The sequence below is a fragment of the Anopheles moucheti genome, chromosome 3, assembly GCF_943734755.1.
Source record: "Anopheles moucheti chromosome 3, idAnoMoucSN_F20_07, whole genome shotgun sequence".
NCBI lineage: Eukaryota > Metazoa > Arthropoda > Insecta > Diptera > Culicidae > Anopheles > Anopheles moucheti.
The window spans coordinates 45034545-45048954 of record NC_069141.1 but is presented as its reverse complement, the minus strand read 5'-3'; the positions used below and the strand labels follow the sequence as shown (position 1 = coordinate 45048954).

Sequence of the window (14410 nt, the reverse complement as noted above, 5' to 3'; positions counted from 1 at the left end):
GTCCTTCTAACTGGTATCTAAAATGCTTGATGGCTAGATAAATTGCTGTGAGCTCACGGTCATACGTGGAGTACTTACGTTGCGCTTTCTCAAACTTCTTTGAAAAAAAACCAAGAGGTTGTCGTTCGCCGTCGACTAGTTGGTGAAGTACGGCTCCGGCGGCGTAATCGGAGGCATCCGTCCACAACGAAAGTTCTCCATCTGCCGCGGGGTGTGCCAATAGCGCGGCGCGTTGCAGCTGTTCCTTGCATCTGTCAAACGCTTCGGAAGCTTCAGTTGTCCAGTTGAGTAACGTCTTATCCTTTTTTTTGTTTCCTGGGGTCATTTCGAGCAGGATGCCCTGCGCTTCAAGAGCGTTAGGCAAAAAACGATGGTAGTAATTTACCATAGCAAGGAATTTTTTTAGTTCCATTACGTTTGTCGGCCTATCCAACTCGTTTATTGCCTTAACCCGCTCAGGGAGGGGACGTATTCCTTCGGTGTTAACCAGGTGGCCCAGAAAAGAAATTTCGGTCTTATAGAACTCGCATTTCGCTGGATTAATGGTCAAGTGGTGTAGTTCCAACCGTTGGAATAGTTGACGAAGATGGTCGTGATGTTCTGCTTCTGACGATGAGGCGACGATCATATCGTCAATATAAGGGAAGACGAAATCAAGTCCCTGCAGAACGTGATGGATGAGGCGCTGGAAGGTTTGCGCGGCGTTTCTCAATCCGAACGGCATTGTCGTAAACTCAAACAAACCGAAAGGCGTCGTTATCGCCGTTTTCGGGATATCCTCTGGGTGTATTGGGATTTGGTGATATGCCTTATGCAGGTCGACTTTAGAAAAGACAGTCTTGCCCTGCAATGACATTGTAAAATCCTGCAAAAATGGTAGAGGGTAACGATCGGGGACCGTTTTCGCGTTAAGGGCCCTGTAATCGCCACAGGGTCGCCAAGTGCCGTCGGCTTTTTTCGTCATATGAAGTGGACTGGCCCAGCTGCTGTTGGAAGGGCGGCACACTCCGAGCTGCACCAGGGAATCGAATTCAGCCCGAGCAGCAGCGTACTTCTCGGGAGACAGTCGGCGAGGTCGGGCGAAGGTCGGCTGACCAGTGGTCTCGATGCGGTGCGCGATTTCAGATTGCTGGTGCGTACCCGGCGCGATCAATCCTGTTAATCTTGGGAACTCCTTCAACAACGAAGCGATGGGTGACGTTGCATCACACACTTTGACGGTTGGTTCTCGCAGATTTCGGTCCGGAACACCAGGTATACGTAATTTTGTTAAAGCATCGACGAGGCATTTATTTCGAAGATCCACCAGGAGGTGAAAATGCAAAAGAAAATCGGCTCCGATGATTGCAGTCCCTACATCTGCGATTACGAAGTTCCATAGGAACGCTCGCCTTAGGCCAAGATCTAAAGTGTAGAGAGATTCTCCATAAACGCGAATCGGGGAACTGTTTGCGGCAAATAATTGCATCGATGATGGCTTGCACGGGACGGAGCTGTGCTGCCTGGGTATCACAGAGACGTCAGCACCGGTATCTATTAGAAACTTCTTGTTTGTGTTACGGTCCACTACAACGAGCCGATAGCTGGATGATGAAACGGCATGGACCTCCGGTACAACGTCTCGGTGAGAAAGTCAGGATGATGGAGTGTGGGCACGTTGCTGCCGGCTGTTAAAGGAGCAAGGTGCTCTGCACTTTCGCGCTTCCTGACCATATCGTTCATGATAGAAGCACAACCCGTTAGGAGTTGGGGTAACAGTACGACGCATTGGGCGTGGGCGTGAACGCGAACGAGGTCGGGCATGTTCCGGGCGAGTGGTCCGCTTCAATACCTCTTCCAAGCGTTGGCTCAGTTCGGCCACCTGTCGCGAGAGGCGTTCGACTTCATCATTTCGTACCTCGGAAACGGTGTGGTACGGACCCGTACGGTGGTATAACGCAAAGGAATCCATAACGGAGTCGGCTACCCGTACCTTATCCTCGACGTTCGGTGAAGCAGCGATCACGGCAGACTGTGCATATGGCGGTAAGCGTCCGATCCAGAGATCGATGAGCATGGAATCGGTCATCGCTCCGTTCGCGGTGCGTCGCATCTCGGCCAGCAACTGCGATGGTTTCCGATCCCCAAGGGTCATTTCCGATAGCAAGCGATGCAAACGACTTCGCTGCGACTCCTCCAAATGCTGAATGATCGCTTTCTTCGCTGTTTCGTAGCGCTCGGTGGTTGGTATGTTCTCGAGGAGATGACGCAACTCGGGAAGGACCCGGATAGGAATGCGTGTCTTCAGGATATTGAAGCGTCGAGCATGCTGGCTCGCCGGAATGTTCCCCGCGTCAAACCAGTTTTCCAGGGCGAAGAAAAAGGTGTGGACATCGGCGGTGTCCAGCTCGGGTGGTTTAAACTGCATGGCGTTTAGCGATTCCACTTGCAGCTCACGTAACCCGGTAGAGACCTCACGCGTTGGAGGTATTTCGACGCTCAACGCCTTTTGAGTAGAGTTGGCGATGTTAGAGCTAACGTCTTTCGGCGGATCTATGACCAGTGGTTCCACGTTTTTCGGGCTGTGCATCATTTTTCCACACGGATTAAAAGTAAAAAAGGGTGGATCTTACCTTAATCGTAGGCGTCGCCCTTGCAGCTGTCTTCAATCCCAGTGAGGCGCCTCGACGCGTGTTTCGATGTCGGTACGGCTTGGGCTTCCTTCACGAGATGAACAAAATGGCGGCTTCACACACGTGGAAGGCACACGTTCGGCGGTGGCGGCGTCGATTGGCTGGGTGTCTCCGATTCACAGGGAACGTTGTGGAGTTTTCGATTCCGAAGGACAATTTCCTCGTGGCGAGGTTAAAACGTCGCGTGCAGCGATAAAATGCTGGGTGAGAACAAACCTTAATGACGGCTTTTGTTGTACAAATTGCGCACGCCACTTGGCGTCGTTTTTTCACCACACATACACTGAGAAAACTCTAACGAATGTCCCAATGTGTTCGAGTTTAAACGGAGTTTTCGGAGTCTCTTCGGAAGACCACAACCGGCGATTATTGGTAATTCACTTCTCGGTATTTGTCTGTGGAGTCTGTTATACCTGAACGCTCCGTGGGTGATATATATCGCACCTTCACGGCGTTGGCACGTGGTACTAACACAAAATGGTCGTCGCCCTGGCACTGTTGGCAACCACGTGTATCGAGGGCGCGGAGAGCACGAGCGGAGGATCGTGGTTATTTCGATTTGACGTAATCACGTCGGGGTCACCAGTTTTAGCACCGTCCAGTGGCACTACTTTTATTATAAACCGTCAAATAGCTTAATTCCAGAACTTATCACGCTAGTGCTCTGCATTCGACACGTGCGACTCGAGAAGGAATGATCCTGACAGTTGGCGTCTTTCACAACTGTCATGTGTTGGGTTTTTTGGCGTGACAGCTACTGTCACCACGGTCGCAGGTCTCGTTGACCGTTACGACGGTCGCTACAACTTGTTTGGACGAGTTAGTATTAACAACATCCTAGGATAATATGTTTTGTTTAAAACTGCTAAAAAGAATTGTTAAGAAATGTGATCAATAATCGCGCATGATTGCAATGGGCATGCGTGAGACATGTGCCTTTGTTTAGTATATTTGTGTATGCGTTGAATTTAAAATAAACGCATAAAAATAAAGGTAATGAATAACTCAGGATTAGCCTCAGTTGGCTTTTGGTAATCTAGAAAAATCCAGCAATCAAAAGAACATTTAAAAAGATCAATCAATGCCGTACATTTGTTATTTTAAACCTTATTGAACTTCTCATGCATTTCTTCGTTTTCCTGAAATATATATTCATTTGATTGTTTCACGGGAATTTGGCCCAGTGCAGGATTTACTACAAACCGAACGGTGTACAGTACCATACCGAACACTTTTGAATGACTACGAACGCATCTATGTCATCTGAAAGACGATTTTAGCAAACTTTTGAGACTAGGTCTATTGAAGATTTTCTAATGATGTAATGCAATTGTGCATGTTGTTAGCAAACAATAATTTCTAATATTAAAAACATATGAATGCTTTTAGCGAGGATCAGCCATCATCATCTTCAATTATTGCATGTACAAAACTGAAGGGTCTGATATTCGTGGAATTCGATTAATCGGTATCCATATCCCATGAAACATTGTTAAATAAGTTAAGGCTTGTCGCAGGAATTGCTCGAGTGTCTTAACTTTCCCTTTTTTAACTGTTAAGTGATGTGCTCGCAAGTTAGCAATCATGAACCTTCTTTACTTATTATACATATTAACACTGTTTTCACAGTGCTTCCTGAAAGTAGTCTCAACTATCTCAACTATGTTGGGAATAGTTCAGCTATTTCGTTTACTCTTTTTATGGATCCATAATAATCAGTTGCGTAATTTATGACCAACAGATCAAACGCTGTAATTGTGTATTTACAGCGCTGCGCTGTAAACGAGGGTTATTTTTAAATAGTAAATTAACATTTATTCGATAAATGAACATTCAATTAAATTCTTAAAGTCTATACACGAATGATTAATTAATTGGATCAAACGTTTTAAGTTTGTATCGACTTCGGCTTCGAATTGCGTGTCGACTTCAAAGTTATCATTTAATTTCTGTTTTGCCTCCGACATATTCTCTTTCCGTATGGACTATCTAAAAGATGAAGAAAGAAAACTAAAAGATTTTCTTCAATGACTCGTCGGTTGTCTTTCTAATATAAAGACGAGCCTATCGGAGTCCGAAGAGTCTCCGAAGAGACACTTTATTGTAAAGAATGCTGCATTGCCTTTTACAAATGTGCGGCCAATTCTTTATTTTGAGCAAATCCCTCTCGTTTCCAACTATGTTTTATTTCAACGGCTTTGGACCAAATTAATATCTCTGAGTCTGAGTATTGTCTTCGCAACAAATGTTTTGAGTAAAAAACAGAAATTTTCCTGAGTGCAAAATATCGCAGCATCAATGTTCCTATCGGTGCTGTCTTCAAATCTAAGATAAGCGAGCTTTGGACGAAGTAAAAGGCGCGGTCACCTATCTACGCACCATCCTTGCTTAGGGCATTTGGTGATGGCAGCGTAATTCTAGACCTACCTAAATAATCTCCAACTCGAAACCGTTTGATTAATTGTCTAATAAGTACTAAAGTCTTGTCGACTTTATTGGTACTAAAGTTTACCACAAAGATCCTGAAATCTGCAAAGTTTACCAGTACCGGATTATTATTGAACAGTTGTTCTAGGCAAAATGTACAAAGGTGAATAAGTACAATTTATAAACCAGTATCACGTTTTGTATTAATTACAATTAGTATTACGTTTATCGTCTGAAATTTTGGAAAACTCGGCTAACGAATCAAAATTGTGCTTTATAAGTAAAGCATCATCAGCATCAGTAAGACACAATGGGAACACTAATAGCATAATACCGAAAATAGTATAGCCATAACGTGTATACTTTGATGCATTTATTAACGGAGATTTTCAGCGATTCTTATCAACTTTCACTAAAATATAAACAAATGTTCGTATTCTGTAGACTTCAGGCTTCCAAGCAACTTAAGTATCATCCAATATTACCCAAGATGATTATTACCAATATGGAAAGAGATAAATCTTTATCTTGATGAGATATGATAGCTATAGGTGGGTCTCTTACCCTAATATGTTCCGAGATATTTCGACTAATGTGATAAACGGAAAGACCTAGTTGTATTGAATTGTGATTTAATGAATGACTACGGTAATACCGGTTATTAAAAAATTGAATTGAATTGAATTTCTATTTTACGAATGGAACAGTTGTGTTAATAAATAGGTTGAGGCATATATGGGGGGCCGTGGTAAGTGCTATTTGAGATGAAGATGTGGTGAAGAAAGGTTGGGATAATATTTTGCCAGGCAAAAGAAAGAATCATCCTATCGAATAGTTGCGCAAGCACGAAAGCAAAGATATAGGTCTACATGACCTGTGTTCTGATGCCGGTATGGTCATTCTTGTGGAACGACATTGAGTTCCAACATCTTGTTTTAGATACTCAATAATCTTTTCGTTTAGCCACGTCTGGCATGCTTTGCAGTAACTTGTTTGTAACATTGTGCAGAGAAGATTTTTTGCAAGAAAGTAGGGAGAGTACTACCTATACTGATGGTTGAGTCCATACTAGGATCACCGCAAGGCGCATGTTGTTCTTATTTTTGCGCAGCAAGACAGAGCCAATCTCCCGAAAATGTTTCGTTCTCATTGGTGGTAGTCCTCGCATCCTGTTAACATATTCCACAACACATCGAGCGAAGTAGAAGAATCGACGTTCTCGACTTATTCTGCCAAGTCTTTTTCTTTTTGCTTCTAGCAGATTTCTGCATGTTCGTTCCACTGCTTTATAGCGTTCGTATAGATCATTGAAATCATGGTGTCTATGTTGGCGAAAGGCTTTCCTCTTCTCTACGAATGCATCTTTACAGTCTCTGTCCCACCAAGGGTCAGTAGGTTTGTTAAAGGACCTTGCTTAGTGGGCCCACTTGGTTGGTGTTTTTGATATTCGACTAGTGGATCAAAGCTGGTGTTTACAGATGAATCTGACATTAGTTCGCTGCACCTCGCTGTACCTACCTATTCATCATTTTAAAAAAGTTTGCAGAATAGAAATAGAAAGCAATAGTAGTTTCCAAATAGGCCAATTTTTCATCAACACGTTTTTGGAGACGGGTCTTACAAACCGTAAAGATGTTCTAGTAGACCTCTGATGAAATATTTTTAAGATCTGCTCTTTTAACTATGGAAACAATGAGAAGTTACGGAAACAAGGTTCGGATGTACGCCGTCGAAGTGAATACGGGTCAAATAGTAGATCTCAAGAAACGCGGTGTGACTAGGCGTCTCCATTACGTCTTATAGAAAACTCAAAACAAAGGCTTGCGAGAAGTTTCTCACCGAGAACTTACCTGAGAACTCAGAGACGATTGACGCCCGTCCTCTCTCCACCACAATCTGCCTCTAGGCATGAAGCGCGCCGGAGAGCTTGTAACAAAAAATGAGGCTCATTACTTTTGGGAAATACCCGTGTGTGCACAATTCAACGGAAGAATTAAAATTAACTTGAAATCACTTCTAAAATAATGTATACACAATAACACTTATAAAGACGTGTGTAGCATATTCTGTTACGTACATGTGTTCAAAGAAGATGTCCTCCTGTTTATGGACCTCATAATTACCTCATCTTCAGAGGTATCTTTCAATTACCAGTAGCTGAATAATTTATCATGTTGTGTGAGAGTACGAATAACACTATATCAACTTGAAAAGAATGGTAAACATTGCAAGAAGGCAACATGCAACTCAAAACAGTGGAAAACGCTAGTGTTTAATGTATTTAATGTATAATGTTTAATGTTCGTTAATTAATTCGTCCTTCGTCGAGAACGATTTAACAAGGATCATAGTTTGGACTTACAAAAACGCAAAGACAAACGCGAAACTTTTAAATTGGGACATAGACATCATAAAGTCGAACTGACACGAACATTGATTGAATCGCCAAATAATGGTTTTAAGTGGGGCGTTAGTACCGTTCACATTTCAATGGAATTAAATTGCTGCCCAAACCATTGAATACCACTTTGGCTACTACTAGTATCACATAAATCATAACCGGACCAATTCAACGTGTACACCTGATAACAAAATGCATGAAATTAAACGATATATTAAAACGGCCTTAGCTAATACCGTCCAGCTCAGCAGTCGAAGGGGATAGAGGTGAATCTTCCGTCTTGTGAATGGCCCATTTGATAGTGTAGGTACAGGTTCTCATAATTTGAAATATATCATTGCAGTTCTTGAAGTACGACCAAATTTTTTTAATGTATTACCGGGCATACTATTGACGACGTGTTGTAATTTTAAAACCCATTTAATAATTCAGGTATTGTAAACCCTGCAAACTGCAAAACACCTATCAATCATTTTTGTACGTTTCGTTTTTATATGCATCAGCCGAAAACACACCTTTCCCTGCGCCATTAGACCATCACTATTGTCGAAGCCCGGGACCGTCATCAGTATTGGGAGACAAACACATTTCCTCATCTGAAAAGAAACATAAGCTCCAACACACCGTTAAATCTACAACAACAGCAATAACAAGACCTGAAAAGGAAAACCGAACTGAGACCGAAGGATGTCAATCATCAATGCGATCGCTTTCCTCGATCGGTGACAGAATTACCACACTAGACGATGTAGAGGCAAACCTCTATGCTTTAACTAAATTAGTTACCAACGTAGCAGCAGAAGTTCGTCTCATATTTAATGTAGTTTGCGGAGGATCGGACACTGTACAACGACATTTAGAGCTATCCAAAATTGAGAATGTAGAATCTTTAAAAGAGTTCGACGATAAGTTAAAAAGCAATAACATATACATGGCGGAAATTGTAACCAAATTTCTACACTTGCTTAAGCTGGAAAATGATACTGATCGTAGACTATGTATTATGTTGGATTTGGTTTTCAAGAGGGAGTTTCTTTCCAAGTGCAGCTGGACAGGGGTAGGAATTGGAAGATCTAAGATACATTTTAACAAATACAAATATAAGTGATCTTATTCTTCAGCCATCGTAGCCAAACATTACTTTTTACGTTATGACTGAAAAATTTAATCAAGTTGCGTTACTACACCGATTTACAAACCATATCCGAATGATGTTTTGAGACTATTGATGTTTGAGAGTTGCCAATACATTACCGAGTCGCCCCATCAACAAAATGAACTTACAAACACTCATTTGATGGTTGTTATTCTGATTTAAATTGAGTAATATGAAACTATGGTAAAGGTTTATAGTATTAAGAATAATGAACAAACTTACTTACGCAAGTAAGTCATAGATGGATCGTTTGGACGGTTATCATCACACTTTCTATATGCTAACTGCTTCAAAACGTTTCGGTTACGGTTTGACGGTACACCCATCAAGGTCTCCATCTGTCAACCGCAGATTTTGATTTTTGGAATGACTAATGGATCAACCCAATCCTTCATCCTCGATTTGACAATTTTTTTTTTTTTTTTTTTTTTTTTTTTCTCTACGTGGAAGGTCCAACAAGACTTTAAGCCTAAGGGTTTACTTTTCACGTTATTCCGATGTCATGATTAGTTAAACTGATTATAATGTGCTCATTGCAACAACACAATTAACAACGATAACTAACGTTATGGAATTATTTTCTCGATTGTATATCCATAAAAATCTAAGCCTATCTAGGCCTATCCAGGCATGAAGAACTTTTGGCGCATCTTCATCTTGTCAATTTTGGACAAAGGCTATGTTAAAAAGAGACATGCGATCATGTTCCATATTAGATGGCAACCAACAATCTATGATACTTACTTATTCATATGACGTTACAATCGCTTCGTGGTCTTGGACTGCTGAAGGACTCCTCTAAACCGCTCACGGTCGATCGCCGTCGTCTGCCAATCCATTATACCGACCTTTCTGGCGGACACATCAACGCCATCACGGTATCTCAATTTGGTCCTACGTCCTAAAAGGACTTTACGGATTGGGTCGTACAGTTCATTGAGCTAATCATTGTAGCGGATTTTTCATTGTCCTTCCACATATCAGGGTCCTTAAATCCTTCTGAATAGCAGTAACGATTACTACCTAAAGTTATTACCTACTAAAACTCTCTGACATCATCGTCAAACTGCTTAAAACATGAAATTGAAATGTTTGTACAATTCCAGCTCTTCTTTTGCTGGAGTCTCAATCGCTTCTTCTTCAACAGACTCCTCGAACGCATTATTGGAAGACGCATCATTCCCAAACCTAACGCTCCTGATTCAAAGCTTCACTCTCACTTCACCTGATTCAGGTCACTATCAAAGCTTCGCGCCCTGATTCACCCGAATCCCTGTCGACCAAGCCAATTTTCGATCCTTCTGCATGCCGAATTCTGATCGTACATGCGGTGTGAATTCAATTGTCTTTGATCAATTTCCAATCAATTTTGACCACGAAACAGATGACGGGCACCAAACTGCTAAAAAGAATTCAAATCAAGATCTTATTAGTGATTTATACAAAAAGATGAGGCAATGTGGGTCAGACGGGCACCAAACTGCTAAAAAGAATTCAAATCAAGATCTTATTAGTGATTTATACAAAAAGATGAGGCAATGTGAGTCAGAGAACTCTTTCGATTACCCACGAAGAAAACATAACATTTTGAAAGCCTAATCGATGGTCTCATTATGGTGCAGATGAAAGTCAAGTTTGCGTCAAGAGTCCTAGGTCCTTAATCGTATTGTCAAGGCTGCAATTTTATACCTGACATACTTGTAGTTAAAAACGATGGGACTGTTCGAACGGTGAAACGACATTAACGAACACTTATGAAGCGAAATTTGCAGGCCGTTAAATAGACACCAGCCAGAGAAGACATCAATCGATGATTGCAGGGAATATACAAAAATGTATGGATTGTAAGATGCCGGCTTCAATTGAAGTTTTCGTAATGATGCTTACTCTATACAAACTTTATCTGTCCTGTATCATGTTTCATAATGAAATATTTCTATGAAGATATGTATTTCCATTTACTCGTAGCGCAGTTCGCGATCCATCCTTAAATGCGTCAGATAGGGTTTCGATCTTGAAAACATTTTTTGGAATTGTTACGCCGTTTTACTTAGGGAACGTAAACGATACTGTTTTGGTATGTCTTGCATATGACATAATCGGAACTTATGCAGTTCTGAATATGCATTAAAAGATAACGAAAAAGGAAACGAAATGCTGTAGTAGCAATGACAAGCTGACCTTCATTTAAGCCTCAAAGCCAAATTATTTCTAGAAATTACAAAACCACATGTCCTTGACAATAATGTTTGTACGTTTCATTTTTTTTAATCAGCATCAGCATCACCACGACGATCTCGTCCAGTAGAATCTTCCAATCCACGAAAAAGGAGTCGATCATTATCATCAGTAGAAATTATTTCCACATCTGCAATGGTGAATGTCGGCGAGACCGAAGAGTGTCAAACATCATTGTAATCGTCATCATCGGCCATTGACAGAATAATCACATTGAATGATGTTGAGTCCAACCTCCATGGCTTAACCAAATCAGTTAGCAGCGTAGCAGCAGAAATTCGTTTCGTTTTTAATACAGTTTGTGGTGGAAGTGACACTATACAACGAAGATTCAAATTCCCTAAAATAGCGAATATAGAAGGCCTAAAAGAGTTCAACGAAAATTTAAGAAGCAATAGCCTTTACATGGCGGACATTGTAACCAACTTTTTTCATTTGCTTTCACTAGAAAACGATATTGATTGTAGGCTATGTATTATGTTGGATTTGGTTTTCAAGAGGGAGTTTCTTTCCAAGTGCAGCTGGACAGGGGTAGGAGTTGGAGGACCTAAGATACGTTTTAGTGAATTTGAGTATGTAATAAGCTTGTTCAAATTTACATGTAGCAACAATTCTGTTCAGTTAAGTGATGAATTGATTAAAGAGTTTTTTTTATGAAAGAATTGCAACATTAAAAAGGTCAAAGCTCAACAAGAAAAACTTTAGGGTAGAAGACAGTGTCTAAGTATTAGTTAAAACATTAGTTTTTTATTATTCTTTTTTGCATCGGTGTCTTTTTTTTCATTTGTAACAAACTTTTTTGTTTCCGTTCTCCTTCATAACTGCTATTTACTTTACTTTACCCATATTATGATCGAACGAACTCAGTTTCTTATTGATTACATTATCACATTTACGTTTAGTTATTTTTTTTTAAATAAATAGTCCTTTAGGGAAATTTACAATGATCTTTTCTAATCATTATGATTTCGACATTTATTAACACGTTTATTATTTAACACTACATATTTCCATAACTATAGTCTGTAGCAGGGGTCTACAAACTACGGCCCGCAAGCCGCATACGGCTCTGGAGAGTCTCCTGCTTCTGTGTAAATGGCCCGCAAGTGAATGTGTAAGAGGCACTACGGTAGTTTCAACCAATGCGGCCCGTGTACTGAAAAGTTATAGGCATTATAATATAACGACTATATAACTATAGTTAAAATGAACCTGGTTTTGACAAATGGGTAAACAATGGTAAACAGACCACTTCCTCAGAATAGTTATTGTAGTGTTGTGTCATATGCTTTTGGTTTCTTTAAAATGTCCCCATTTTGTCCATAATAATCTGAGGGAACTGTTAATTTGCTTCGTTAATACCAGAGCTACCGAGCGTGTTTTTTTTAAATTGATAGTTATTTTACAAACAGTTTTGGATACTTTCATTATGTTTTAATATGTTTCTAAGTTCATACTACAGTATAGTTTTGTAAAATTGATACATGATTTACAGTGGAATTGTTTAGCCTCTAGCCTGCTATGTTGAAAATGAAGCGTTCAAGTCAAAATGACTGGTCTGAACACAATGTGCCCTGGATAAATCGTGTTGACGTGTTGACGTGAAGGAAGACCATAAAGCTTCAACGACTCACAAATGGGTGATTTTTGTTGGGACTAGTTGGGAATAATATATTATGAGCTGCTACAACTTCATCTGCACCGAATTCAACTGATGCGATTGCGTCGATTATTAATAGAAAAACGACCCCGATTAGCACGAGAAGGTCGTTCTGCAGAATGGCAAGGAACGACCTCGAATTGCCAAACCTGTAATAAAATATTAGGAAACCATTAAATGGGAAATGAGAATCGAACCTAGAACTTAGTTGTGAATCTATTAAAGTCAGTTGCTTTTCTAGTTTTTATTAATCTTCTTGTCTTCTTGAGACGGCTGGAATTGTCTGAGGCTGATACTTAACTAAGTAATACGTCTGCACTAAATTAATTAGTGGCACTAAATCAGTAGCACTAAACAGACCCTCAACATCCTATTATAATTTGAGTAATGCATTCGTATGGTGTTTTTTTTTCTCCAAAATAATGAGTTGCAACCATTGCTTTTTTACGCCATTTATGAGCTTGCCCATTGCTGTATTGCCCATTGGTTGTAATGAAAATTCATACTTTTAGATTAAAATTCTTCTAGCATTTTATGTTAATTTTTTCACGAAGCTGTTTTTTTTATCACAGCGAATTAGATTCGCCAGGCTCTGGTAGGATGGTCATGGCATGCCATGGCATGGCATGGTATATAACCAGATGACCCAGTCCGTAGATCACCCAAACGAACAGAGGGCGTGTAAGGTATCTAACTGAAGATGGATAACTCAATGGCGGATCTATATTTCTGGTGCCATAAGCAGGAAATCTGGTATCAACTTTAATAAGTTATATTTCTTTACTAGCTGTTAAAATCTAGTATAACTGTTGACAGTATACACTACCAACAATTGGCCGTGTTAAACCGCGCAATACGTCAGAAATGTTCAAAATACGAATTTCGGCATAAAAATATGTTTTGGATAAAATTAAAACGCCGGAGTACACAAGAACCCCCAAGAATTAGTGGAATCGTTCAACGGGGAGTCTCTGAATTTCTCTGCTTACTCACCAGACGTGGCAGTTTTAGATTACCACTCATTTGCATCAATGAGCTACGTACAAACCGAGTAGCGGTTCAGTTCACTAGAAGTCCTTAAAAACGACACAATTTACGGTTTGTGACCAAACACGAATGATTGTTTTGGCAAGGTATTCTAAAATTTCCAGAAAGATGACTAATATGTGTGTCTAAATACGACAATTACATTTAGACAGGAGATGGTTACCAATTTGTGGCTGACAGGACTATGAACTGTAACAAAGAACTGCAGTTTGATATTCATAGATCGTTTATAGATGATATATGGACGAGCTCGAGTGCAAACGATACAATAGTGCCCGACACCTTTCATTAAACATCTTTGGTAGATTTGGTAAGGTGTTTATTTGTGCCGTCAAAATTATTGCCACGGTAGATTTGACACCCTTTTTCTGATCATGTTCTTTCAAAATCCGGTCTTGATAGTGAGCAATATACGCGATTTCTAATGTTGGCCTTAGCCGAACCGAGGCCTAATTGCGAATGCAGTGCAGATGCCATTTTACGGTTAACTTTGACTACAATGTACGAAAGCAATACTTCCGATCGAGAAGAAAATGTAGTCAAATTGGCTCAAAGCCTGCCTCTGTATGCTAAATAAAATACATATTTCCGACTTCACCCATTAAGGCCTGGTTCATATAGAAAAAAGGGCATTTGGTTTAAATTATATTAGGGCTACCAATGGCCAAAAATGGAAACTTTTTACAGCATTTAGTTGACCGGAGTAAACACTGCAATTTGTCCAATTTTCACACAATTTATTCAATTAGTCATCGAGATCCATATCCGACATACAAGAGAGAAGTAAAAATTGATTTTGTACAGTCATC

At 40.3% G+C, this 14410-nt stretch overlaps 1 pseudogene; it reads right to left on the bottom strand.

The window, feature by feature from the left end:
* Window positions 1-1633: 1633 nt before the first annotated feature.
* On the bottom strand, window positions 1634-2134 carry LOC128302742 (uncharacterized; annotated as a pseudogene).
* Between the last annotated feature and the right edge of the window lie 12276 nt (window positions 2135-14410).